Here is a 24,557-nt window from a genome sequence, read left to right on the forward strand (position 1 = left end):
CGGTTTTTTTTATGGGAGATCATTTTCAGGCTTCAAGTAGCACCATTATATCAACATTTCACATTCTAGACATTGTTTTAGGTGTATTTGACCAAGAAATTTGACTGAAAATTCACATGCAAGCTTTTTTTCCAAGGCTGTTGTATTTGCCCGCAAACAATACCTTTCAGCTAGCTAAAACAGAATATTATGCTATCAGCGAGCAACATGGCTAATGCCTTTCACACAGCTTTGTCTCAACTCCAAAGAGCCACAGAAGTAAAAGCTAATAATAATAATTGAAACAATCTTTGAAAAAATGACTTACCAAGCATGGCAAACAACTCAAATATGTAGAGAAAAATGTTCTGAAACGGCTTCACTTCAGCTTCGATTGGAGCCGTGCTGGGGGCGGAGTCTGTGAATTTACTCTATTAGTGTCATAGCCCCTGTAGGAGTTCAGAGGTCAAGAGTTAATGTTTCCATTGTAACGCCTCCAGATTTGAAATAGAAACACTCATTTTTAACACTCGATTTTAACTACTATCATTTTACACCTCAGAGTTACATTAAAAGAATGTGACTCTACTTAGAGTAACACCAAAACATTTAACGCTTTTGAATTTGCTGTGTAGCTCAGACACTCCTTTCTTCACACAGAGCTGCTCACAAACAGCATGAACATCAGAAATGCTGTGAACACCTTTAAATTGCCTGGCACAGTGGAGCACGTATAACTCATGACACCCAAGCCACACAGGTTGGCATGACTACATCTTGCAGCCTGTGCATGAGAACTCTTAAGGTCCCAGTATGCTGCTGCGTAAGAAGCAAGCAGTGATTAGTCAGCGTGCAGCAGCTGTGTTAATCAGCCCTCCCTGACACAGCTTCCCAAACCTTTCTGCTCCACCTGTTTTTCTGCGACTGAGCAGAAACAATCACCAGACACCGCTGTCATCGCTGTCATCGCCTCGCTTTAATGAGCTGTCTGGATCGTGTCCACGTTCAGTTAACAATCATCCTGGTAAAGACGTGGTTATTAACAAACCAATAAATCGATTATTGACTGAGCTGGACGGTTGATAGAAACACTCAACTTTGCTATGACAAACAGTTACACTGTAATTTCCCTATAAGTCTGGTCTCTATTGTTTGGAACATCATTATAAGCCACCACAGGGCCATATGCTCAAAGGCTCTGCCCTGATTCCTTGGCCCAGATGGCTAGCGTCCACTGGCTCTGTCTCTGCCAAGGCAGTGTTGGTGACTCACTGGCATTTAGCGAGTCAAACCTTCTGAGGTGATAAACACACCGTTGTTGGACTGACATCACTGACATGGAAGCATCTTAATCACAGGTTTCATATATGTGGAATGGAAGATATGAAAATGGAGTTTTGTCATGGTGTGATTTCGACTGAGTCTGATTTACTGATTCTGACACACTATCCAAAAATAACTCCAATAAGCAATGGCTTAAGTTTCACATATAAAACAGGGGCATGTACAAAATACATTAATTTTAGTTGGTGTTTTCTATAAGCGAGCAATGAGAGTATGTTGTAGGCAGTGTTGGGGAGTAACGGAATACATGTACCGCCGTTACGTATTTAAAATACAAAATATGAGTAACTGTATTCCGTTACAGTTACCGTTTAAAAAGGTGGTATTTAGAATACAGTTACTTTGTTGAAATAAATGGATTACACGGCGGTACTTCCCTGTTTCATATTGTGGCGGGTCAGGACTGTTTGGGTTTTGTTTGACAGCTACGTTCTGTTGTTCCAGGCGGCAGCGTTACGGTTGCCATGGTTACAGGGTGTTTCCTGGGTGAGAGAGCGCCTTTTTTGTTGTTGTGCTAAGCTAATAGGCAGAATGCTACAGGTATAGCTCTAAAGAATGTAGCATCATAGGCAGTGTAGTCCGTGCTGCAGGGAGAATGGACTGCCATACACGTTATGTGTCTGTGAGCGAGGGAGGGAGAAAAAGGAAAAGTACGAGCTGTCATCGAGCAAAAACGGGAGCTGGACGCATGTAAATATAATAATAACCACTGCAGCCAAGAAGAGAGCCTGACGAGCCCAGCTGTAAGTAAGCTATTAAGACTCGACTGTACACCGTGTTCGTGTTTTCCTCCAAAAACAATAAGTTCCGTTGGAGCAGCCTTTCAACGCCTCTCTCTGTCTCTCGCTAGCAAAGTTGACCCAGACAACAAAGTAAAGCTAGTTTTCGGCTACGAGCCCGACACAGAACCCACCGTATTAGCCAGAGGTCCCTTTACTACGGTTCGGAGCCGCGGACCTTCAGTAACAGTAATAAATCACAGCAATAGGACATTCATGTAGTTGTAAACAGCACGATAATATATTAAGTAATCCAAAGTATTCAGAATACGTTACTCTCATTGAGTAACGTAACGGAATACGTTACAGAATACATTTTGGGGCATGTATTCTGTATTCTGTAATGGAATACATTTTAAAAGTAACCTTCCCAACACTGGTTGTAGGTCACAGCTTCATCTACCATAGAAATAGTAAATGTTAACGTATGGGCTGCTGAATGATCTCAACAAATCATCTATTTTATATTCACAACCAAAACTCACATTCATTAACCATATGCAGTCATTCATTAATGCTAACAGCAGGACTCGGAAGCTTCGGGTTCTCAGCAGGCATCCTTTGAAGCCCATAGTCAATTGTTATTCATCACATAGAAAGTCAGCAGCTCTGAGCTTCTAAGAGCCAGGAGGGCAGTTGCTGGAGGCTTGGGTTATGTGCAAACTTTAATCTAATGTCTACAAGTACAAATAAGGATCCTGTTTAGAATCATAAATTAACGCTTAAGAACAATTGTTGTAACATTGTTTGCAGCCAACAGGGAGAATACGAGGAATAAATCTGTGTCTGCGAATCTATATTTCGAAGAGCTCTTTGTTTGCTGACATAGCCAAAGATTTATCAAAGGGGTTTCATGTAGGCTCAGCGAGAGAGGCTCTGGCAGCTGTAACAGGTGGAGTTTTAGAGATTTGTAACATGAAGGATGTCCAGGGGACACACAGTGTTACAGGCATGAACAAATAACCCCAAAAGGAACTAGAAGCCTGATATTAAGTGATGAAGTGCAGGCGTGGCAGCCAGAGATCTCGCTGGTACCAGTGAATAGACACACCCCTGAGATTTCTATTCAAATGCAGAGAAACCTGTTCAAACCCACACATTTGGCAAGACAGGAAGAGAGAAGAAAAGAGAGAAGGCGGGGAGTTGGAATTGAAGACGTGGGGAACGTGACTAAATGTCAAATGAACATTTCTAAATGTCACAGTTAAAATGATAACGATTAAAAATGTAAAACGTTTGTTTGGCTAAAAACTGTTTATGGATGTGACTTAAACACCAAACCAGCAAGTTTGGAAAATCCTAAAATGCTCCATAGATGGGAACTGGAGACCTTTGGATGTATTTTTCTTTGTCGTCTTGTCAGCTATTCTGTTTTTTCCTTGCTGCTTAATTTCTGTGACAGACTGATGAGTAAGTATTAGTTTCATCTCCAGTGAACTTAGTAATATGCCATTAGTATAGCAGTATAGTGGGCAGCAAAGGAAAACTCACTAGCAAATCAAGATGTTTCACTTCCAGCACAATAAAAATATATTGGCAAGCTCGACCTGGCATGCTTCTGCAACCTTCTACATCAAATCTGTGCCTTCTGCATGAATTCAACATCCTGGAATCGGTTTCCACATCTGTGCACAACAGCATTACACCTGCTGAGATGTTTCATCAGTTATATCTGCCGGTTCACCCGCATTAATCGTGCTTTGCTTCTTTGTTTTCTTTATGTATGTAAGTTTTCATCTACATGCTACGTTTTGTCCGAGTGTGGTTACACAATAATGTAGGTCATGTTACTCACTTAAGATTTCTATTTTCTTAAGGGAGTATTTTAATTTTAAACACTCTTGCAACCTACGAGGAAAGAAAAATGGGATGAAAGACAAAGGTGAAGAGTGACATGAAAGCTGATGCAGATGGAGAGTTAAACAGTGTGAAAAATAATAAAAAAGACAAGTGAGGGTATAACTAGGTGAGCAGCTGACTGATTAAATCTCTCAGGCTGAAGATAAGAAGATGCCAAATGAAATGTCCGTTAGAGGAATACACTGACAGAACACACCAAGCTGTAAAAGCTACAGCGTAATCACTCCTGGCATGCAGGGCGGCGTCCTGTTGACTCTGAGAAGTGTCGCCTTCCACCCGTTTGACCCACATTCTGCATCCAGAAAACACACGGATGCTCTTTCTGTTGCAGACTTCCTCCGCTCTTTGTCGTTTTCATTTCTTCCCTCAGAAACGAGCCTGATGTTTAAAAAGAGGATGCAAATGCAAATCACTTCCCATGCTTTGTGCTTTAGAAAGCAGCGATGTGACGTGGAAAATACCGCCGCAGCTTCAGATGTGTCATCAGTGATGCGTTCAGAACATTTTGTTCCACATCAAAGTAAAAGCTCTGAAATTAGGAGGAAGACAATTTTTTTAATTCATTGTAATTAACTGTTTGAGCCCAAAGCAGCTTCATTACAACGTGCTTGGATGCAGATAACCTTGCTGCGTATGATGGAAACGGCGCAGATGCTGCCTGCAGTTTAAGGCAGCGGCGTTCCCTTGTGTTTGTGTGTGTGTAAGAAACGTGTGCGTGCATTAGTCTCAAACCCCAGCGTAAATGTAACCTGACACGCACGTGCTGCAGCACACTTTCCTTCACATTCCAGACACAGACTTGTTTTATACATAAAGTCATGTTCCAGCTGTGCTGTCCATCAACAGCTGTTACTTTCCTCCACAGATTTACCCCTAACGTGCGCTTCATGACGGCTCAGTAGCTCACGACTCTTAATTAATACCTGAGGTAAACTGTAGCAGAACAAGTTCCCAGAAGTTTAATTTTGCTCTTCATCACAGGGCAGAAACTTACTGTGATAAGCAGATTCATCCTTGCATCTTTTTCTGGTTTAAGACCCTGAAACACAATAATTTATTTAATTCAGTTTGTCTGTCTGACTGCTTGTTAGCAGACCAGCGTCCACAGCTTTCAAGATATCATTTTCAAAATTTGTGTGATGGTAGATACCAGTAACAGCTCCATCTGATTTAATTTTGGTGAAAATCAGGTCGAGGTCACTCCAAATGTGAAAATCTGTAAAAACTTTATATTACCCACAATTTCTTATGGATCGTTTTCACAACAACACCCCAGGCCGTGGGGGACAGGAGTACCTAGGCTAGCTAAGCATTTGACCTTGACCTTCACTATTAGCCCCCAAGAAACCTTATCAAGTAAAATAGAATATGAAAGAACACGGAGAAAGCTGTAAAACACTCTTTTTATTTTTAGTATGATGATCTGCAACATCACAAAGAAGCCATAACAAGCTAGTGTCATAACATTTTGTTAAAAACAGGCTGACATCAGCATATTGTAACAAAAGCGTCAAAGTTTAAGTGTAGCCTTTGAAGGGAGTTGTCCTCTTTGAATGATCTTGTTGTATGTTTAGCACGACTAACATAAAACCATATATTTTTTTCCCATTCCCTTGCTTTTCTTTCCATCCTACCTTGTAGGTGCAAATGGGAAACAAGTTTAGTGATTTATTGAAATGTGGGAAACACCATCTTTATTCTTCAACACAGCCTGAACGCTCTTAGCTAAACGTTTTTTAAATGTCTTTAAACAGTCTACAGGTTATGGTTCTCCAGACTTCTTGGAGGTTTTTTTTTTTTGTAAACAGACAAGAAGTTTACAGTTTGCAAACCACAGCTGTGTTGTGGGTTCAATAAAAGTTTATGATGCCACAGAGCTAATAAACATTGATGGTTTTATTTATTCATTTTAGACTTTTGGCATGGTTAACCTGTGAATGATCTGACAGTTTAATGTCCTGTTGGTTGACACTGGAAATTTGCAGCTATAGTAGTGCTAATTGCCTTGACCAGCCAATGGTGACAGGCCATATTTAGAGTTTTTTCACTGGTGATATGAGGTGTGCTGGGCGAAAAGCTGTCCAACATTAACTGTCCTGCTGCAAATATGTTGATATCACGAGTAGTTAGTACATTAGTAAGATGTTGTCTGTTGCTTTTGTAATGAAGACAATACCAGGTGTCAGTCACGCCTTTCTGAGTCTATTTTTATAGCCTGTGTTCAGTTCTAGGTTCATGCCGCTCTGTTTTTGTTCATCTGTCTTCTAAAGTCTTGCTTTTATGTGCGTGTATGGTGCTATTAGGGGATATCTTGTGATGAGAAAAACATTCAGACTTTTTTGTTGTCTCTTTTTCACAGTGTGATGCTTCAAAACAATCAAACTATATTTCAGAGAGAGCAGTACAACCGCCCGTGCCACCCCCATGGCAGTGCCACTTCCTCCGTCTGCCCCAGAGCAGCTGCCAGCTCAGCCCTGGCACAGTGCCCCGTCCCAACACTCATCTCTGCTGTGACTTTGGCTCGAGTGACACCAGCCATGAAAACTCTGATTTACTCTGCAGATATGCACAAACAAATTTCCTCTGAGGCAAAAGATTTGTGTACATACCGTTTTGTTTTTAGTAATGAGATTTCTTGCTCTTTGTTGGCTACATACTGTGATTTAAATGCATTTGTATGCAGTGTGACACAGTACTGGTTGAAATCTAGAAAGATGATATGTGAGAAATCTTAAACATCTTTGTCAGACACACCCCACAAACCTGTAACACAACTGCCTCAGTAGCACTACATGACAGAATATTATCTTCATCTATTTATGGATCTGTCTGTCTACCCATCTATGTCTGTAATAATTCACTCATATACTCATATGATAAATTGATATATATGAAGGCACTGATCTGAGCTTGTTAGTTGTGCAGCACAGTGTATTCTGCTGTACACTGTGTTCTGTTCACACAGTGTGTAAAATAGGCCACAGACACCCTTCGGGCCACCTATCGGAGGCGCTGCTGTACCCTGATGGGAGCACTGTTGCTTTTCACGACTCGGGACAATCTCTTTGTAGACGCACACTTTGACTGCACCATGTAATCAGCGTTTGACTGTTAGTGTGCAGTTAAAGCAGATTACCTGGACCACACACCCAGACTGGTGGTTCTAAGGTACTTTTAGTTTATACTGTCCTGCCCGTCACTAATTTATTAACATTAACTGTTGTTTCAGTCTGTTTACTTGCTGTTTGTTAAAGTGATGTAGGGCTTTGGATTGAGCAGATAACACTGATGATTTGAAATTGGCCAGCGAGCATGTATTATTGTATTATTTCACTAGGAGATGCAGAGCATTTGGCCACAGTAAAACAACTGACAATTTCAAAAATGGTCCCTACTTCATTTAAGTGTATGCACTTTGCTTTTTTCATGCTAGTTTTTGATTTCTTCTTCTACCGAATTCTAGTCTAGTAAAGAAGAAGTTTTCGTCTCTTTTCTTTGCTTACTTTTATATAGAAACCAAAGGGAAACACATCAGCATCAGTCACTTGTCACTCAGGACAGGGAGCCATGCTGTGACATGCTGTGACAGCCTGCGAGCGTGACGCAATCAACAAAGTAAAAACGCCTCCATCATCACATGTGCTGAACACATGAAGGTGATGAGGAACAAAGGGGGAAACTAATCTTTTCATCCTTCCACCTGCATAATGATGGTGGAACAAACGGCTTTCCTTCTGTTTTTCTGTGAGCTGATGGTCACTTTGGAGCTGGTTTTTAATCTCCTGCCCTGTCTTCCCTTTACAGTTTCTTTTAGTAGCCCTTTTCATTACAGCTCAGTAATGATGTGGTAATACTGGGGAAATAATGTAGAAACTAGAAGACAATAACATAGAAATAGCAAAGTATTACTACTTAAATAAAATCCAAGTAATATTTTGTATGAACAATGGTTTTAGCTGAGTAATATTACACTGAAATCTATGTTATCGGATAATAAGGGGCGGAAACAAATATATAACAATCAGTAATAGTTTAATAATGTGTTAGTACCAACACCTGTTAGCAATAACACATTAAGATCAGCGGTCCTCAAACCCCCGGGCCATGGACCGGTTTGGCACTGGGCCGCGAGAGTTGAGGCTCAGATGTGAAATTTATGGTTTTCAGGGTTTTTATCGGTTTTTAGTGTTATTGTGTTATTAATAAATCTTCTTTTTTGGTGTCAGTACTACATTTATTTGTTGTATTTATCTGCGACACCTTAAAGGCCGATCAGTGAAAATATTGTCGGACATAAACCGTTGATGACCGTTGAATTAGACATTTAATATACTGACTTTAAAGTGACTGTAACCTCATAATAAATAGGTTAGGATACTATTATCATGCAATTAATCTTATCGTTTGTTCCAGGCATTCTCTTTTGAGCAAAGGTCACAGTGTAAATATTATGTTTAATGCTCTAGTTCAGCGGTCTCCAACCTTTTTTGCGCCACGGACCGGTTTATGCCCGACAATATTTTCACGGACCGGCCTTTAATGTGTCGCGGATGAATACAACAAAATAAAACTAGTACCGGTACCGAAAAAAAAAGAAGATTTATTCATAACACACGTGAAAAGACCCAGGAAAACCGAGTTAACGATCAAAACGATAACAAAATAACGCTGAAAACCGATAAAAACCCTGAAAACCATACATTTCACACCTGAGCCTCAACTCTCACGGCCCAGTACCGGTCCGAGGCCCGGGGGTTGGGGACCGCTGCTCTAGCCTATTAACTGGAAATAGCACAAGTTAAAAACATGGAGTAAAGAAGCAGTAAAATTAAAAGAATTTGAACTTTTGTCCGTTTACAGGTGAAGTTTCTATCTTAACAACTTTCCATTATTGATTATTTCCCTGCCGAGAACGGCTGACCCAATGCAGGCCTGCTAATTGCATGGTTACACAGCGTGATCTCTGGCCCATCCGGCGCCATACATAATTAAACAGAGCATTGATTTGCCATATAATGCGCAATCGCATTCTTTCAATTGACTTTATCTCTTTTTCCTTTGCCTACTTCTGTCTTGTCCTTTGGCTCTCAAATGTTTTCGTCTCGTTCTTTTTTGTTGTCCTGTTTTGTTTCTGCGTCTTGTGCTCTACTATTTGAGGTTGCATCCCTTGTTTTTAACACACTGACATACATTTGTGAGTCTGTGACCTACATTTACGACTCCAGGCTTCCATCAGTCACGATGAACAGCCTCCCTCTCTTCTTCAGCGCTCTTCATTTCCCGCTCTGATCCTTTCGTCCCTAACACATGCTTTGCTGATATTCAGCCGTACTATTATTTCCATCATTGGCTCTCACATTGTTATGCTAACGTTGAGTGGAATCATTTCCATATGGTTTTCTTAGGCTTAAATGCTGGATATATATTTATTGTTACATATAACAGTCTGTTATTGTATTTCAATAGTGATTAAGTGCAGCATCTTCAGCTACTGTCTCCATAAACATGTCACCAAATTCAAGAAAGCTGGTAAAAATGAGTGAGCCAACCTGTCGACTACAGTAAAGCACAACTCCCCTTAAACCACGAATAAAAAGAGCAAGCGTGCATCAGTGAGCGTTAGAGGTCCTGGCAGCCCTATTTTTTCCATTTTGATACAATCAGGATCATCCTTTTTCTACGTAACTGCCCAGTTAAACAGCAGACGCAGGGGACGCAGGAGTAACTCAGGAGCTTTCATCACCGGTCGTGCTTCTGAACACCAGGCTAATGAATTCCCAACAGAAGCTTTATATCCATTTTTTTTAAGCTGAAAACATTTTTCTGCCTGTTTTTTATGAGCAACTGTGATTTTAGCATTCTGCCACGATGCTTTCCTAGTATAAACTGTCATTTAAATTAATTTTGTTACTAAAAATACTGATGAAAGCACATTTATTTTCCTCTGATTGATCTGTTTTTATATCCTTTGCAAAAGCTACTTTAAAAAAAGGACCTGCAGTACTGTGTAGCATTTTATAGCTTAAAAGAAAATTTTGCCTCTGAAAAATCAATATGTTTTAACCACTGCCTCCTGCTAACCTAAAATATAAAATAAATAATAGTTAAGTTTCCATAGAAAGCTCCAATCTCAGTTTCCCTTATTGTAACTTGGTTTTTTTTTTTAGTTTTAAAGGATTTGAAGGTCGTGGTGTATGCCTGATTAACAGTTATGTCATTGTGCCTTCATGGCAACCTACCTGCACACTTTAATTACAGAGCGTGTAATCACAAGCACCCAGATTTACATTTCTGTTAGGCTGAGATGAAAGGCTCTGTTGTTGTTGAGTTGTGCTTTTATGGTGCTTTGCGATATCTGTATCAGAACCTACAGCTTTGTGGTGGAAATGCCGTTTCAGAAATAGCATTCAGCCCCATAAACAGCAGGAGGGCAGCCTAATTGAACATATAGGTTGGATGCCTGTTTCAGTCTGTTTAGCAACTGGTGACAGAAGTACAGTACTTTGTCACTCTGACAACCCGGTAAAAATACTTCCTTCACCACACGTGCTGAGCTCATGCAGCGATGTGATGGGAAACAAAGGGGGAAAATGATCTTTTCACGTGATGCTGAAAAGCGGATTCTGCTGTATGCCTCTTTCCGTCCTGTTTTCTGTGACCACATGATCACGTGGAGAGTCTTTGTGTCTCATCGCCTCTCCCCCCTGCTCTTTATAAGCATTCTCTTAATCACTTAATCTCTCCTAGTTATCTCTTTTATTCCTTTTCTTATGATTAGCATTTATTTTCTCCTCTTAATCTCTACACATCTGTTCTCTTGCCTTTTTTTTGTTTCCCTCTATTGCTGTCTTTTTCTGTATGATGCTGACTGATGCCTCTCTGTGCAGCAGGTGATCAATCAGCCCTTTTCACCCTTCCCTCAAGGCACCAGGGTGCCACAGCAAGCGGCCATAACACGTGCCGGTGTCGTGCCTGCTCCCCCCACAGCCCTGATGCTTGCACTCACAGATGCACAAACCCTGTCTGTCTGGCTTAGCTGTCTGTGTGCCCTTGACAGTGTGTTTGTTGCTTGTTTGTGGGTGTTCACAAAGTATTTATCTTGTTCATGCAGCACATTTTCATTTGAATTGTAACCAGTTACTTTCAGAGCATCCTGTTTTGAAAAATTAGTGCAATATTTTCCTTGTTTTTAACTCAGTCAGCAGATTGTATATGTTCTCATTATGATATGACACTGCGTGAAAAACATACTTAGTCAAAATAGCACTGAGCTGCTGAGAGGGAAACAATGATTCATATATGCTTTCATTCACATTTTACATTACAGTGTAGGTGCAGTTTGCATAGTTCTGTGACAATGTAACAGAAACAAGCTCCTCTGAATGCAAATGTGAAGTTCATGTGAACAATTTCTTTGAAGTTTCGGCTTGAAAATATAGTAGTGTTTATGAATCCTTAGCAACCGTTTCTGTGCAGCCAGCTGGACCAGGCACAATCTCACACGTGGCTGTTTGAGTACAGCATAATTAGTTTTTTTTCACACAGGCTTCATCCTCTACAGTCGTGCCCACACACTATTACAAAACAGCAGAGTGGAACTTTCCTGAAGCAGTTCAGTTCAGTTCATGTTGCCCTTTGTCTGTTAATGCTGTTGGGAGTTTTTGTCCTTGTTTTCCCCACAGCACACTAGTCATTCTCAGCTGTATATGTAGAGCTACATGTGAATTTGACCAGCTGAGGAGTTCAGGAGGGTCTGTGTTATGGCCTCACACTTGACGTGCTGTACTGCAGTGTTTGTGAGAATGCAAAACTATAAGAATGTAATTCCCTGGATGAAACCAGCTCTAGTGTGTTACAATATGCTTGTGCGACCCAAACTGTTTGGCATGACATTTCCATGTTTCAGTGAGCCGAAATTTGAGCCAAATAGATGCTGTCAGAAGTCTTTTTATGTGTATGTACAAAAATACTAAAGTATTTTCTTTTAGCAGTACACTATTTGGTATCAGCCAACAACAGCATGCTATCATGGTAATTCTAAAGACAATGTTATCAAAAATATTAGATAGATTAATGAAAGAAAAATTGTTGGAGGAGTTTCAGGAAGCTCAGGTCAAACGGAGCCTGTTCACAACATACTGTAAATGAAAGATGGACATAGAGACACACAATGGTTAGGTTGCATCACATCCTTGCTGTTTTGAAATGAGATGCGACGAGTCCGGAGTGGACGTGACTGAGAAAGCGAGGGAAAAGTAATCCTTAAAGTCTGACACAAATGACCTCGAAGGGCATTTCAGCTCCTTCATTTAACCCTTTAAAGCCGGTCGGAGCGGGCACGCTCCGTTTTGCGCAACTACATTTAAATCCCGGTAGCTCTGCAACCACGTGAGCTAGCGCAATAATTTTTTTTGCATATGAAACCGGAGGAGTTGTACTTACATCTTATGCCATCAGCTTGTGCTAGGTCACGGTTTCCTTCCACATATAGCTTTGCAAAAACTGCACAAAAAGCGCTTGCAGCAACAAAAACATAATATTCCAGAAACACGCTTTGCCGATCCGATCAGCTGTTCATAACACTTCCTACGTTGGACTAGACGTCATCGCATGTCTGCCATGACCTGCCCGAAACCGGAAGTGATGTCATTTTCGCGGAAATGTATTTTTTTTTACCATGAGGGCCTCATGAGCCTATACTGGTGTTTTTAAAAGTTATGTTTGACTTTTATGACTTTCTGTGTCGTTTCTGGGATGCTTAGGACTCATATTGCAATGCTGGAAATAGTTTATTTTGATGCATATGCTGCTTTTTTTACTATAATATTTATTTTCGTTTTTCCTGCAGTGTATAAAAATTGGTGTATTTCAAAAATAAACCTATGAAGACACTTAAAATAAATTTCCTGTGGTGGGAAACTATTTTGTGCAACTTTTTTGTATTTACAGTTTTGAGGGATAAGCCTCTTAAATTTCTCTAACTAGAAATATATGTTAAAAAAAACAAAAACGATTTTAAATTTTTTTGTAGTTTATTGCACTTTTTTGCAATTTATGTAATTACTATGCACTTAATGTATACATATTATTAAAATGTAGGCTGTAATGGTTGTATTGATGTATAGCAACTTGAAATGCTCCCAAAAATGACACTACAACATGTAAAAATATAATATAAGCTCTGGCGGACTTGGTTCTATGGTAGGTCTTAAAGGGTTAAGGAGTAATTAAATCTGAATGGAAGCTTAATACAAATTATTGTCAGGTGAGATTATTTTTCATGTCATGTGCCACAGGCTGGCAGCCCTCCAGCTGATGCCACAAAGACGCAACTCACCACATGGTACCGCGTTCACACATTCTCTTTCTTTCTCATCCCTGTCATATTCATGCAGGCAGATGTCAGTAACACTGCTTTAGTGTTACTTCAGAGCTAGTCCTACGAAAGAAGAGCATAAACAGGATCTTTTGCCATCCCCCTTAATAGAGAGCTTCATAGACATCAGACAATTATGTCTGATTATGATTTTACTGTTGAATTTGACTCCAAGTCCAAATAGTTCTGTAAATGTTGCTGTTGATTAAAAAAGGATTGGAGATGTCTTCATAGATAAGGATGAGTATGGGCCAGGCTTTAGTATTGGGCAGACTTCTTAAATGCATTGCACTGAAAGCTCCAGATTAGCTGAAGGAAAGCTACACACAACCTGAAAAACAAAATCTATAAAAAAACCAGAGAAACTCCTCCCAGACACAGGCTGGTCAGTGGATTCAAACCCACAACTTTCTTGCTCTGACGAAAAAGAACTAACCCGAGCACCACTGTGCTGTCCTATTTCTATAAGCAGGTCCTAGCACAGTTATTTTTGCTTTTAGACTTGCTCTAGCAGAATAAATAATCTCTGCATATTTCACTGCACTGTTTCCAGCTGAGGTGCAACAATTCTCTTGTCACTTTAGTAAAACTGTAATGAACTTCAGTACTTGGAAACACGTGAAGACCTTTTGCTACAATGTTCCTTCTTTGCTCAGTTTGGAAGTGAATGGGCGAATGGAAGGTGTCAAGAAATTGTATCACGACTTTGCTGTCGTGGTTAGTTTTGCTGGTGTGGCGTTGAATTTTGCACCACTTTATCACTTTCACTTGTCTACTGGGGTGATCTGTTCTCATAGCAGTGAGACGATATTCAGTGTTTCTCCTGTCTGAGCAAGAGGCTAAAAATACGCTTGTGCAAACAAGCTGAGTATTTCTAAACCAGATGACATAATCTTCTGATTTAAACCTGGGCCCTGCGACATAATCGGTCCAAGGAAATATATGTCAGTTCCTCCTTGATGAACATGTTTAACACAGAATCTTTCACTTGTGAATTTAACGTGTTTTTCCTCCTATTTTGAAAGTCCGCAAATGCTCCCCAAACAATTCAGATCACCCTTTATGGCACAATGTAAACATGACTCTAAGGCTTCATTTCAAACATGCACACAATGCAAAAGTGTCTTAAAATGCTCGTATGCCATGCAAGGTACTTTTTAGCTGGTGAGCCTCTGCTATATCTGCAGAATCTGCAGAATTGTTTATATCAATGAAGCAAAATCTGAGAAGATAACGAGGCAGACCTGATGCATGCATTCCTCGTATCAAGACTGTGCGCCCCATCAGTTATTGTGACGCATCTTTTTAATGCCCATTTTATAATAAACAGTTCTAATCTATTTAGAATGTAGTCTTGATTTATGAGCTTGAAGGGGACGAACGTGAATTCCTTATTTCTGCCTTTTTGTTAAAATTTTGCTCACTCTGGGAGATTTTCTTTCTTTCTTTGCTATTATGTATCAGTGAAACTTGAGAACCACATAAACAATGTACCAAACTATGATTCGTGAGTTTCCTGTAACACATGGATGAATAGGATTGGCATGACAAAAAGCAAAACAAAAAACAGTTCATGTCTCTCAGTTACTGTCCTTCTTGTACAGTACAACAAGAGGACAAAACAAAATAGTCACAGTGAAACTAAAAGAGAATAGGTTGATCTCAGGCCGACCTCAGTTTAAGTGCAGGATTACTGCAGGAGCTTTGCCAAAGATTTAATTTCAGCTTTTTAATGGAGGAGATAAAAGATAGAAGGAGGGGGTGTAAGCAAAGGAGAGAGACACAAGGAAGGAAAGCAAAAGAAAGGGCCACCATATCTCTGCACATCTCCACAAACTGTTGAGCTGACACGGATCTCGGCAACAAGACAGGAGGGAACACTTTGTACTTATTTTTCAGGTCAGTCAGCATTGAGCACCATATGAATTAGCAACCCCACTCCCCCGTCTCTCATTTAAAAAAGGCTGAATGGAAAGCTCCACCTGCAACACCAACAGTGCTCCACATTCCTGCAGTAGTATTTCCTGCATTTTATGTGGACTCAACATTTGCATAACTATTTTTCATAACTGCTCCGGCATGTTGTGCACACTTCAGTTCAACTGGGCTCCCAGGGGTTAGAATGGGAAGTATCAAAGTCATAAAACATGAACTCCAAAATGAATATTAATAAATGCTAGCAATTTGCAAGCCCTTAATGTTCAATTTTCTTTACATTGTGCCCTTTATGATGAAAGTGGTAATTACATCTGTTTTACTTTTTAATCTGTTGAATGGGTCAGCTGTCCTTATATGCAAACCTTACTCATAAAGATGTTATGAATCAGCAGTCTCTGTCAATGATGAAAGACAGGTGGTTCGTTCAATCACTTCGTTCAACATATATAAACCGTATTTTTTGGATTATAAGGCGCACTGTCAATGAACGGGTCTGTTTTCATCAATAAGGTGCATTAAGCCAAACCAAACAGTCAGATAAGTCAAACTTTACGCAAATCATTCTTCTTGCTTCCTCCACTTCCGCACCATTGATTCATTAATGTTGAATTCTCTCACAGCTGCTCTATTCCCATGTTGTTGCAGTATATTAATGACTAACCTCATATTGTGGATGGATTATCTCAGTTGTTCTCCTGACTGAAGTTTGGTCCGTTTACAGCATCCTGCCATGCGATTGCATTTGTCCCTAACCATCGGGAACCCTCACGTTAACTTTTATCGAGTGGAAAAAAGTTAGCGTTCATCCTCCAGCTTCACTGTGTTTATGTTATGCTAACATAGCTGTGTCGCTAGCAATCACGTAGCACATCATTATATACCAGCTAGCCCAACTTCAGTAACTCTACAAATGTCACTGCTGTTTAGTTTTCTGTCTTCATTTATGTTAGAAGTGATAGCAGAGCTGTACGTTTGAATTTGTTCAGAAATCTCTCAGTTAGAACATGCTATATCATGTTTAGGTGGAAGCTAGCGAGCTAACGTCCGCTAGCTTCTAACTCCGTTAAATTTAATAAATTCTGTTTTCATGGGTCCCTGGATGTTAAACGGTAAGCAGCTAAAGAATTTAGACCATTTTTAACTCTTAGTGATGGCGCAATATCCCTTTGACTTTATGACCTGAAGCGGAATTTGGACCCAGATGACTCCGCGAGGCTCCTGACTATGGTAGCCGTAATGGTCCGACAACCCATCAGGTGGTGCGGCTTCGTAGCTTACCAAAGTCGTACTAAAACATTTTTTGACAGATTTTGCGCCGTGTACCACATACGATTGGTTCAAGGTCAGTAAACAACCAGAATTCATACATAAGGCGCACTGTCAATTTTTGAGAAAATTAAAGGATTTTAAGTTCACCTTATAATGCGGAAAAATACTTTTTTTCCCTTTTATTTTCAGTTTCTGATTAAGTGTCTGAGTAAGAACCGCTAAAGTGGAACCATAAAAACAGCAAAAGGAGTTTGCATAGTTATCTATGTTGTATTTCGTGTAGTTATTTATGGTTGTGTATTTGATTCTACCGGAAGTCTACGTCCTAACTTACAACATAACTGGAAATGACTCATAACTCCACACCGCAATCTTCCACACCATCCACGTCAGTGTTAGGTGAGTCAACTCAACGTGTAGTGACATGTCTTGGGAGGTGCAGGTTACGGCGAGGGTTAAAAGATGTTTTCTGGTTACGTCATCTTTAATAGCTCGAATCTGACTAACAACAACTAGTGTATCACAACAGTTTTGTGCTGGCTAAATGTCAAAGGTATTAAGATGAAAAGCCAAATGACTTTTGAAAAAGTTACGTTTATTTTTACAGAGCACGTTTCTTTGTTTCTTGGAAAGAATATTAAAGTAAATGACAGTCTTCTAATAACTGGTATGGGTCTCTTCAGTGTGTTAAGGGTTGTGTGTACTTGTTTATGCACAGCTCTCTCAAAGTCCTGCCACTGAATTTGCTGTTGTGCTTAGGATCATTTCCTGTTGTAGGATCCAGTTTCAGCCAAGCTTTAACTGTCAGACAGATGGCGTTATTTCTGACTTTAGAATACTTTGGTATACAGAGAAGTTCATGGGCAGCTCACCAACTGCAAGATGCCAAGGTCGTGTGGCTGCAAAACAAACCCAAACCATCACCCCTTCACCACCATCCTAAACATGTGGTAATGCTGATATGCTGTGTTTGGTTCTTGACAAACATGAAACTGTGCATTATGGGCAAAAATCTCCACTTTGATGGCATTTTTCCTAAAGTCTTGTGGTTTGCTCAGATGCAGTTTGCAAACCTAAACCATGCTGCCATGTTTTTGTGTTTTTTTTTAATAGTCAAGCAGCTTTCTTCTGGCAATTCATCCAAACAAACCATACGTGTTTGGATGGAACAAAAGCTTGTTCCATGAGCTTTAATATTTAACAATGCAAACAATGCGAAGCCTGCAGAGTCTGCGATGTAGCTCTTGGGATTTTTGTTGTTTCTTTGAGCATTGCACAATCGGGTCTTGGGGTGAATTTGTGGTGATGTCCATCCTTTGTGTTTGCACACAACTGAAGGCTTCAGACCTGCAAAATGCAAAAACGTTTGCTTTAATAAAGGTGGTCACACCATAACACTGAGAATCAGTTAATCAAGTGCTTTTCATTAGCAGCAACTGGCTGCTAGATTCCTATGTAAATGTTTTTCACCTGACTATGACATGAAAATTCAGTGAAATAAAAAATGTCACATTTGTTATTGAGAAAAGCCAATAAAGGTAAAAAAAAAAAAGCACATCAGTGAGTTTGCGTTTGCTTTTAACTCCAGTATATATACAAGTAGAAGCCTCTGTGTCCTGTTGTAGCATTAAAGAAATATACATGGGATTGTACTTTTAATCGTATATTTTTGTGAGCTCTGTACTATAAAACATGACTACTGAAGATCATGTAAGAGTTCCAGTCAGTATACTGTGCCAAAGTTCTGTCCTGCTTGGGTGTGATCTCATTATGGCCTCATTGGCAGGCTTTTAATATACACAGTTTGCATGGGTGAATGTCAGGTCACAGCACTGAGTTAGAAAGGTTTCCTCATGCCGCTCTTTGTGGATGTTAATTGGTGCTCCAGTCAGCCGGGGGCAGCTCTCCGCCTGCTGTCCAATTGGGGAAAGTGGAATTTTGGCCAGACAAGACACGGTTGTCCCTCTCTTCCTCTGTCAGTCTTTCTCATAATTAACTTGCACTCAGTCATTACTTCAAATAGACAATTTGGCATTAAAGTGATGAAGACGGAGAAGGACAGACTGTGTCGGAGAGCAAGACGGAGAAGAATGGTGAGGCTGCATTTTAAAATGTGATAATAAGTTGGCAGTAATGTTACAGTTCTGAATGTCTCTTCAGCTTCAATCATTTTTTCTATTAAGCACTGATTTATTTCAATCGGAATAAGAAATGACTTAAATCTGTTTGGAGAAAAAGTAAAGATATTACATTTTTATTCATTTTGAACACTTTGAAAAGTATTGTTAGTAGGGATGGGTATTGATAAGATTTTCACGATTCCAATTCCATTTTTGATTCTGTTTAACGATTCGATTCTTTATCGATTCTTTTTAAAAAAAGGAGAACATTAAGGTCGATTAGCTTCTTCTCTTTGAACAAGATAGAAATTTAGGAGTAACATGGCCTTACAAACCCAGCAGTGAGATCTTAAGAGATCCAGCCTATGGCTCTTCAATGGGGTGTCACAGGATCCCCAGGAAAAAAATTGTAAATGTAAAATAATAAAATAAATATTCTTCTGTAGCAATAACAAAGTATAACATCAATTATTCTGTAGCAATTACACAAGAATATCCAGTAATGTCCCTGCCTACAATTAAACACATTCACTTACCAAAAATCATCTGCTGTGGTAAATGGGTGCAAACCTTTGACCACAAACTGAGTCACTGCTCGGTGACATTCGTCTATCCTGGCCTGAAAGGAGACGCTACCGGTAGACTGCAGCGAGAACTGCCAGCGTCTGAGCCAGACTCTGTCTCTCTCATCATGGTCACCTAAATGCACAGTAATGGCAGGTTTTGTAATAAGGCAGATCGTCCTAACATAATATGCACTGTTAGTTGATTATTTACCTGCCGCATTAACCGGAGAGGACATAGAAACTGCTGGGTTGAGATTCACGAGTCGAGCGGAATTAAAAACACGACATTCATTTAAGGTCATCGTGTGTTTTGTGAGCAAATGCTTTTACATATTCGTAGCGTTTCCTCCCTTAAATGAAATATCTACTTTGCAAGTATTGCAAGTTGTCCTGTTGTCATCCGTTCTCGTAAAGTATAACCAAACTTTTGAGCGTTTGAGCCGCTGTGTTTCCTGCAGGGTAAATGACGCTCCGCAATGTGGTGACGTCATTCGGGGCGACTGGAATCGATAAGGGAATCGTTTGTAAAAATGGCAAACAATTCCAAGGAACTGAAACAGTGGGAACCGGTTCTCAACAAGAACCGGTTTTCGATTCCCATCCCTAATTGTTAGTTTCAGTTTTCCTGTGAATTTCAGACAATATTTAAGTTATTGTAATGCTACTGCTTCTTTTTCCATAGTTTTAAAACTTAAAATGCAGTGTTGTCCAATTATCCTTGCAAAATATTCATGTAAATATACCTAAGAGAATTTTTATTCTTACTCTGATGAGTGTTAAACAAAGACAAACAGAATTATCCTTAAAAAAAATGTGACTGCCAGTGTAATCTCCAAAACAGAGATACACTGTATTGCCAATATTATCCACTTGTCTGCCTTCGCACGCATATGAACTTGAGTGACATCCCATTCCTAATCTATAGTTTAATATGATGTTAGCCTACACTTTACTTCAGCTCTTTTGGGAAGGCTTTCCACAAGGTTTAGGTGTGTTTAAAGGAATTTTTGACCACTTTCCAGAAGCACATTTGTGAGTTTTAGCAGTCTCCGCTCTACTTCATCCCAAAATTGTTCTATCATGTTCAGGTCAGGACTCTGTGCAAGCCAGTCAAGTTCTTCCACACCAAACTTTTTCATCCGTGTCTTTATAGACCTGTGCAATGATGCAGTCAAACAGGAACCCCAAACTGTTCCCACATCGTTGGGAGCATGGAATTGTCCAAAATGTCTTGGTATGCTGAAGCAAGAGGAATTCCTTTAACTGGAACTCAAGGGCTGAGCCCATTTCCTGAAAAGCTTGAAAAACTTGTCCATCAGACTACCAGATGGAGAACGTGATTCGTCACTCTAGGGTCCAGCAGGGGGCGCGGGGGGGGGGGGGGGGGGTTGTTTACACAACTACCCCCCACTATGCATTGTGCTTGGTGATGTAAGGCATGGATGCGATGCCGTCTTGGAGGGCTGTTGTGACCGACGCTACAGGAAAGTTGGTAACCTCTGCGCACTGTGCCTCAGCATGCTCATTGATTTTACATGGCCTCCCACTTCATGGCTGTCATTCCCACTTGCTTCCACTTATAGGACCACTCACAGCTGACAGTGGAATATTTAGAAGTGAGGAAATCTCATGACTGGGCTTTTTGCACATGGCATCTTATCACGGTAGCACACTGGAATTCACTGAGCTCTTGAGACCGACCAACAAGTTCACAAATGTTTGTATAAACAGTCTGGTTGTGTAGCTGCTTGACTTTATACACTTGAGGCCATGGAAGTAATTGGAGCACCGGAAGGTAAAAATTAAAGGTATTTTTGTTAACATAGTTAATCTGCATACATAAGAACATCAAAATTTGTACAAAAGGTTTTTGCTACCCAAAACTTTATGCTTTGACTTGTTTTTGCTTCCAGTAGTAACTACGGGCCAATTATGTCTTAGCAGGCTTTAGGTACAAGCATATGTACACTTTGGGTTGAGAGCAGAGGACATATTGAATTTGGCTAAATTCAATCTCAGAACTATAAAACAGCAGTCCCCAACCCCCGGGCCACAGACCAGTACTGGTCCATGAGTCGTTTGGTACCGGCCGGGCCATGAGAATTGAGGCTCGGGTGTGAAGTGCATGGTTTTCAGGGTTTTTATCAGTTTTTATTGTTATTTTTTTAATTTTTTTTTTTTTCATTAACTCGGTTTCCCTGGGTCTTTTCCCATATTCAATTCAATTTAATTCAATTTTATTTATATAGCACCAAATCACAACAAAAGTCGCCTCAAGGCGCTTCATAGATACAGAGAAAAACCCAACAATCATACGACCCCCTATGAGTAGGGATGGGTACCGGTATCCAGTGCCTTGATGGTTTTTGGACAAAGTTTGTGTTTTTTCCATTGTTTAAGCACTGCTTCCAGCCAAGAGTGATACCATATATGCCCCATAGCTGCAGAAAAGGCTAACATTGTTATCTTTTTACAAAAAAAAACAGCTGAACATGAGAGGTTTTTGGACCAATTTTGTGTTCTCCATTCTTTAAGCACTGGTTTGAGCACCATTTAAGCACCGGTACCGTTTCAAAAGTACCAGTTTGGCACCGGTATCGGATAAAACCTAAACGATACCCATCCCTACCTATGAGCAAGCACTTTGGCGACAGTGGGAAGGAAAAACTCCCTTTTAACAGGAAGAAACCTCCAGCAGAACTAGGCTCAGGGAGGGGCGGCCATCTGCTGCGACCATATGCTGTGAATAAATCTTTTTTTTGGTACTGGTACTGGTTTTATTTTGTTGTATTTACCCACGACACCTTAAAGGCCGGTCTGTGAAAATACTGTTGGACATAAACCGATCCGTGGCACAAAAAAGGTTGGACACCGCTGCTTTGAAATACAAAATATTTAAAATACCATTTCAAATGCATCTGAATTCATACATAAAAGATAGTGGAAAAGAAACCAATACTTTGATAACCATGTCATATTGAATACTCAAAAAGTTGCCTTGGAACCTAAGTCAACAGACTGCATCATGAGGTCCCAAACTGATAATAAATGCGTTATCTTCAGAGGACGTGATGTACGGTTAACTTCCTCAGTACAACTAGACTTGGCAGACATCTGTCCAAAGTCAGTCCAATATAAACCTGCAGGATTTTAATGCTTTCCTATTTGAAATTACTCTTACAGCTGAGGACAGAATTATTCACCCTATGAAATTTTTTATTAAGTATTTCCAAAGGAATTAATTTTTTAACACAGCCTTTCCAAACATACTGGTTTCATTTTTGGATGCTTACATTATTTCACTTGCATGCACACAGAAACAGTATCATTTCACAAAAACCAAAAACTACCAGGATTAAAACTATTAATCTCTCAATGGTACAGTAATAGTTTTTTCTGTATTCTTTCTGTACAGCCTGCAGTTTGTTTGTTGTAGTTTAAAAAAGTCTCACAAAAAGTCTCACACACGTGTCCTGAGCAATACCAGCCTATTCTACTTTGAGAATTTCAATTTTAATCAGGACGGCCTCACGTGTAATTTCCATTTGTTATACACCTCAAACATACATGAAGAAACAGAAGACACTTAGATAGTCACCTCATGGTCGTAGATTTGGTGTTCACAGTCTCTGTCTTTGAATAGTTCTACTCTTATTTTAGTATTTTCATTTTTAATTGTTAGTTTTTGACTCCTGCTTCTTCTATTGTTCCACTGATTTTGAGCATTAGTCTTTGTTGGATTATTTGAGTTATGGTTCCTGTTTGGTTTATGTGGAGTTTAGATTGTCTCACTGTTCTCTATTTAGAATTAAATTCCTGGTTTAGCCTCAGTTCCTATTTTAAGTTTTCTTCTTCTTCTGTGTTTAGTTCAGAGGTCGCTGTATTTTAATTGCTACTGTGGGTTTTGTAGTTACCTGAATTAAAAAGGAAGTAAATGGTTGTATCATCTGTTGGGTTTCTTTCCAAAGTGAGCACTTTGCATAAAAGTAATTTCTACTTCCTCTTGTTTTTTCCTTTCTGACTTCCTCGTGCAGAGACTCAAGTAGGTGCACTGGCGCTGATAGACACATCTAGTTGCAGGGATGACCCCTTTGCCCATATTTGTCCTCAGTTTGCTTTTTGATTAATCAAATCGATGTTGAATTTACCCATGGCTGACTGACAGCTTACCAATAGGCTGAGGGTGTAGTCAAATCATGGATGGCACCAAAAGCTTGATTCAGGGATAAAGGGATGAAGAGAGATTGGGGGGTGGGTAATAAAGCCTCAAAATCATATCTATTTATTTTAAGTAAATGTCGGATAATTACATTAATGTATATTAATGATGATACTAAAAAAAATACTGAACAAGATTTTATCAATGCTTGGAGCTTACAAGAAGCAGCATTTATAAGTTTAAGTAAACAAAGAACATTTTTCATCCTTCCCTTCCAGTGGGCTGCTGTCATTCATGACACACTACCTCATAAAAAGTGTGAATTTTATTACTATAAGGTGCTAGCAGCAGCAGCATCGTTATACACCAAGAATAATGACACAGCATAAGCACAAAAGTAGTGTTTCTCTGTATAAAATACCAGCATAACAAGTTTAAATATCTCAAGTAACTTACTGTTTCATAATAAAACTAAAACTTTTTCCTGTCCTGGGTGGTCTATCTTGAGTTGAGCTTTTGAACAACTTGCTTAAAACGCTTGTAAATGGTAAATGGCCTGCATTTGTATAGCGCTTTACTCAGTCCCTAAGGACCCCAAAGCGCTTTACACTACATTCAGTCATTCACCCATTCACACACAGGCAATGGCAAGCTACGTTGTAGCCACAGCTGCCCTGGGGTGCACTGACAGAGGCGAGGCTGGCACTGGCGCCACCGTGCCCTCTGACCACCACCAGTGGTAGCAGTAATTTTCATCCACTGCTCCTGACACACGTGTGGAGCTACCGAGTGCGAAGCTTATGGAGTCATTTGTTTACTTCTGGGTCGCACATCACCAGCTGCTAACGTGTCCTCCTTCAAAGCCAGATTGTGTTTTTGCCTCAAGCAGTGAAACTAGTTTGCTTCAGCTGGAACGATTTTCTTGCACACTTTTCAAAGCAGTGTTTTGTTGGAAGTTGTTGAAATAGTTTCCTTTTCAATAAAGCTTCAGTGGAGGTTCATGTCTCATTGTTGCACGCACTAAGGGAAAGTAAATGCATGGTGTCGCCTAGAGCTGGGCGATATAAGATTTTTTCATTTCAGGCGATAACGATATATATCACGATATAAGCCAAATAACTATATATGTAAGATTTAAATGTGCCGTTGCTCACAAGTAAAATGTGA

At 39.9% G+C, this 24,557-nt stretch overlaps 1 long non-coding RNA gene across 1 annotated transcript in view; it reads left to right on the forward strand.

The window, feature by feature from the left end:
• Positions 1-617: 617 nt before the first annotated feature.
• The window catches only part of LOC146502432 (uncharacterized), a 30,000-nt gene continuing 6,060 nt past the window's right edge, over positions 618-24,557 (forward strand). Inside the window, exons 1-2 of the long non-coding RNA XR_014869420.1 lie at positions 618-7,130; positions 7,476-18,638. This is a non-coding gene — a long non-coding RNA (uncharacterized LOC146502432). The remainder of the gene's footprint in view (positions 7,131-7,475; positions 18,639-24,557) is intronic.

Source organism: Neolamprologus multifasciatus, chromosome 15 (genome assembly GCF_963576455.1).
Source record: "Neolamprologus multifasciatus chromosome 15, fNeoMul1.2, whole genome shotgun sequence".
NCBI lineage: Eukaryota > Metazoa > Chordata > Actinopteri > Cichliformes > Cichlidae > Neolamprologus > Neolamprologus multifasciatus.